The sequence below is a fragment of the Miscanthus floridulus genome, chromosome 1, assembly GCF_019320115.1.
Source record: "Miscanthus floridulus cultivar M001 chromosome 1, ASM1932011v1, whole genome shotgun sequence".
Taxonomy (NCBI): Eukaryota; Viridiplantae; Streptophyta; class Magnoliopsida; order Poales; family Poaceae; genus Miscanthus; species Miscanthus floridulus.
The window spans coordinates 97335713-97341036 of NC_089580.1; the positions used below are offsets into that span (position 1 = coordinate 97335713).

At 39.7% G+C, this 5324-nt stretch overlaps 1 non-coding gene across 1 annotated transcript; it reads right to left on the minus strand.

The window, feature by feature from the left end:
• Positions 1-3843: 3843 nt before the first annotated feature.
• Positions 3844-3950, minus strand: LOC136511473 (small nucleolar RNA R71). Its single transcript, XR_010772729.1, has one exon. It is a non-coding gene; the product is annotated as a small nucleolar RNA R71 (small nucleolar RNA).
• Between the last annotated feature and the right edge of the window lie 1374 nt (positions 3951-5324).

The following is a 5324-nucleotide window of genomic DNA, read 5'->3' on the forward strand; positions in this document are numbered from 1 at the left end:
TAACTGGTTTAGTGCTATGAAATCTCGATAGATTTCCCGCTCTTCTTTTTCTTTGCTTCACACGTTGTGGAGTGTGTTATGCACTCTCTAATTCTCTTTATAACCATGGTAGCTTTCTCACTAAGGATGGAGGCTAGGGTTTTACTCATATGCTTCCCAGGGAACAACTTCAATCGTTGATGTAGGCACCAGCTCAATGATACACAAGCATTGAACTGGTGGGATGTTCTTGTAGGGCATAATGCATACTTCACGTGGAGTGACAGTCCTACAAAGATAAGGGAATGTCTCTAATTATCCTTCTGTGCTTCATCCTATAAAATCTGGAATAATCCTATGATAGCACCATATACATAATGATGCTGACCGGAACTAGGAACATGCTTTCTCTAGTTCTTTACTTAGCTAATACAACATCTTGCACTACCCATGTGATCATCAAAGATGGAATTGACTTGATGACACAGGGCCTGAAGAAGAAAGCAGTACTAGCATCGCTGACTGGCTTTGCTATTTCTTTGCTTAGCATTGTCCTATGAGACATAGCCTTCGAAGTTACCAAAGGGTTGTTACCTAGCTAGAGACTAACTTTCCTATTGGTAACTAAGTAGTTGTCTGTCAGCATATAAAAGCTTCAAAACTTCTTTTTGATGGCAACAATTTTAGTTGATGTGTAAACAAGCAGTCGCCATGGAAGTCAACAAAAAATGGTGATACTAAAGAAGGTCGGTTGATCATCTTGCACCTAAAGATCAAGGCTAAGATAGAAAGCTCATAAGCACCAGGTGACCTATCATAGGACAAAATATCCTGGTCCATTTATCATCCGACTGATAACTTATCCAACTTTTAAATATTGTGTAGCCTTCTGATCCAACGAGGATGACATAAGTTGCTCACTAGATGACCGACGTCATTACAGTGACAGTCAAGTAGAGTCACTTGTCTACCATCTCTTGCAGTATGTTAAGTTCATATTGGTGACCTATTCTTCAAAGGTTATCCTTTGGACAACTATAGAAGGAAGTCCTATTGTATCTAGTTCAACGTACAGACCTTTTGACAAGACAAGGAGAGATAACCATGGAAGAGCTCATGTGAAAATAACACATCGGTGCAGTTCGGCAATGGATCATGACTAGGAACCTCGATACCAGCATGTGCCGAGTAGCATAGCCTTGTGTGTGCACCCACAGGGGCTCTCGGTTTCATCGTGGCACCATAGATGGCTAATCATAGCACCATTACTGAACATATAACCCACAAAATTCTCACGTGGCACAAATTTGGTTGCATAGGAGCAAGCACCATGCGAAGGAGGAATAGCAAGCAAAGGTAGTCACAAGGTTAGGGGTCAATAAGGAGGTGATTCAAAGATGAAAACATAGCACAAGAGAACATAGCTTAATTGTCAAAGACAACTAAGCAGGGGACTTTTGCTAATTTCCATATACGTCTTGTGTTCACCAAAGTGATTACTAGGTAAAGATTAACATGAGATTTGGTCTTACCGAGCAGCAACATAAGATCAAGACTGATAAACATCTAGAGACTTGAAAGGGTCGGAGGCAAAATAAACAAGATTCGAGGGACAAAGCCAATGCACTAACTAGGGATTCAGTTAATAAAGCAATGACATGATCTGTGAGGAAAAGGTTCTAAAGCCAAGGTAGATAGTGATTAGCGTTGCACCAGATCAACTGTAGGGGAAGGAGCAATGAGGTCCAACAAGGATTTTTGAGTTGGGTCCTCCCACACAGGAGCGAGACAATCACAACACATGCAAGTATTCAAGGGAACTAAGCTTGGGCTTAAGATCAAGCAAAGGCATGGATATAGGTCTTCGTAGCGCAACATTCAAGGGCTACAACCATGTGTATAGGCTCAAGCCCCTAAGAGAGAACTTAATTGGAGATGACAACCATGAGATTATCAAAACTTGGACGTTGTTCCAGGATAGCGCTCTTCAACATTCATATGCTTACCGAAGGCAAAAGGGATGACAGTTATGGCACTACCTAGATAACAAGCATCCACACCTACATCATGGTCTTAAGCGAGCATTTTGAAACACTCAATCCAATGAGCTTAAGCGACTATTACAAAGCACAAAGCTCGCACACAACAAGCAGTCACCTACAGCAACACCACTACACATAAACATGCGAAACATGGGGGTAAGGTACTGTTATATTTTATTTTCTTTTGACTGAGTAGGTGGATATCTCTACAAAACAAGTTTTACTTACATTTAGCAATTTAGTTTTCAAAGGGGTGAACTTTTTGCTAACTATTAACTTGTCATTATTTCCTTTGGAAGCAAACATACAAGGCAAAGCTAATCACACACTATCTTCAAGCAAAACTATTCAAGCGGCATGGAACAAGGCATTTTGTCTAGCTTCACACAGGGGAGATAGTAACCTCACATGGATCACAAGTTACTTAGTATTAGAACAAAGTGAGGGAAGCATATTTATGCACAAGCACAATCATGATGCATGACTGTCCTATTCGTCCTCACAAAATTGCCAGCCTAAGGTGGCAATCACGTTCTATGTCGGTGGCATAACACGTACTCTCTCGATATATAGCTAGTCATCAGCTACATTCAATCTACGCATTCGTGGTTAGCGTACCTGTAGAAGGATTTCATTTTAGCCCAACCCCACAATTATATATGCAGAAATGAAAGTCTAGGCTCTAGGTTGCAAGCTAAATACTTCCATATATATACTTCCGTATCAAAGCTACCCGAAAGTAAATACATTTATACATACATATAGAAGATGCATATATAGCCATACCAAAGCGAACCCACAAATAAATACTTCCGTATATATGAGATATATATACTTAAGTATCAAAACTATATCTCCCCTTTGACCTTCCCTTTGGTAAAAATATAAATAACGATACCTGGAATACTCTTGGGTGAAGTGCTACAATGGTATAATTATCTATGCGCTTGCATATTCCTTTTCATTTGTATCTATATATTCCTCCTAGTCACATAAATTAATAAAGAACTATTTAGTATTATTCTAGTAGTAATGCTATGTAGTACCAACAAGCATTTCTAGCATCATCACTAGGGATGACAACCTGGTAAGTAATGTTAAGAGATGTAGGTATACTTTAGGTGACTACTAAAACAAGCAACAAGTTAATAAATACCAACAAGCATTTCTAGCGCCGTTGCTAGGGAAGGTAGCTAGGCAAAGGAAGTATTGATAAACTTATACTTATTGATGTGATCGTGATAAACCATATACCCCTGCTCAAGCAGGATTACCCTTGTTTTGTCTACTTCCATACCTTTTGCAAGGTAATGTATGACCGGTTCTGACCTTCTGACAAACTATATTGATAATCTAGTAGCATTACTTCAGAGAACTAGAGCTAAACTCAAGAAAGTTTCAGCTTTAGAGTCGGAAGACAACTAGATAAGGCAAAAGCTTAACACCAAATTTAAAGCCATGGCTGACAAGACTCTCCGTAAATTCTTTGCTCCAACTACGGCTAACATTCATACTAGACTGACAACCAATGTTGGAGACAATGGATTCGAGCTCAAGCCGGCTCTCATCAACATGGTGTAAGTGAGCTAGTTTTGTGGAAAGGCACATGAAGATGCTAGTTCTCATCTCCAACACTTCTTGGAGATCCGTAGCACTTTCACCATCAAGGGAGTAACCAAGGACGCCATACTACTTCGCCTCTTCCAATTCTCACTTTTGGGGAAGGTGAAGAAGTGGTTCTATGCCAACAAAGATAGAAACACTACATGGATAACTGCTCCACTTCCTTCCTCGCAAAGTTCTTTCCGACGAGCAAGACCAAAGCTCTAGTGGGAGAATTTCAAGTTATTAGTAGCAACATGATGAATCTATCCCTAAGGCATGGGAACACTTTCAAGACTATATATCAGAATGTCCTCATCATGGGATGGAGACTTGGCTACTCATGCAGACGTTCTACCTTGGGTTGACCAATAGTACCCATGAGATCATGGATGTTGCTGCTGGAGGTGCATTCTTATCACTTACACTTCCAGCTGCGACCACTCTTGTGGAGAAGATAACCTCCAACCAAGGCTAGAATGAAGAACATGTTTAGACCACAAGAGAGGTGGAGGTATGCATCAACTCAAGGAGGTAGACATGCTATCTTCTAAGATGGACCTACTAATGAAGAAGCTCAAAGACCAAGCTAATGAAAAGCAAGAAGTCATTCACATTCATGATTTTTGCATGACGTGTGAAGTATGTGGCAACAAAAGGCATTCAGGGAACAACTATCCTAAAACCCAAGAGGATGTGAACTTTGTCAACAACAACTACTATCGTTCTCAATAGAGTTAAGGATGGAACTAACAACAAAGGCCAAACTACCAAGGTAACTCTCAAGGTAATAATTATAATAACTTCAATCAACCACCCTTGAGAATATTAATTGTTGGCCAATCTAGACTTATGGAAGGATTATATAGAAAGGTAGCTATTAATGATAAAATTCTAGAGAATATGAATAATAGAATGGATAGCTTTGCTTATACCATTAAGAACCAGCATAGCTTTAATAAAACGATAGAATCACAAATAGCTTAGCTGGCAGCTGTTGTTCCTCCATCCGACAAAGGTAAGATTTTAGGGTAGCCAAAAGATCTAGAAACTATAAATCTTGCCGATATTCACAATGCAGCTTAATACTACATGGAGCCATCGATAGGAAGGTGGATAGATTATACCTTGCCTGATAAGAAGAGCAATCTAGGGAGATCTATCATCCCCATCGCCATTAGACCTCACATCTTCTAGGAAGCTGTATGTAACACCCCAGGTGTTGTCACCAGTTAAGCAATGGGTTTAAACTCAACCATGGCATGTTAAGTGGTGTTGGAGATGTTAGGTCAAACATATGAAAGTGAGCCACCACTTAAACTTGGACCATGCACCATTGCTTACATGCTGCCCTTTCTAAAAAGTATGCTTGGGTAATGCTGGATGTACTTGTTTCATGTGTCTCGCATCAATATCCATCTATATTGATCCATGGAAAAGTTTCGTGAAGTTTGGAATCAAGAAGTCACATAAAATGACAAGTTATGTCCTTGCCTGGATTGTTTTATAAAATGAATGGAATTCTAGATCGTCAACCAAACCTTGCTACCTTGTCCAAATGACTCTAATTGAACTCTACAATAAAAGTCATGAAGGGTTCGTGTTGAGCAGAGATCAAGAAAATGCATCAATCGGTCTAAAACTCATATTTAAGCTTTACCGTGATGCTACTTTGACCTGTGTTGACCAATCACTTACAGT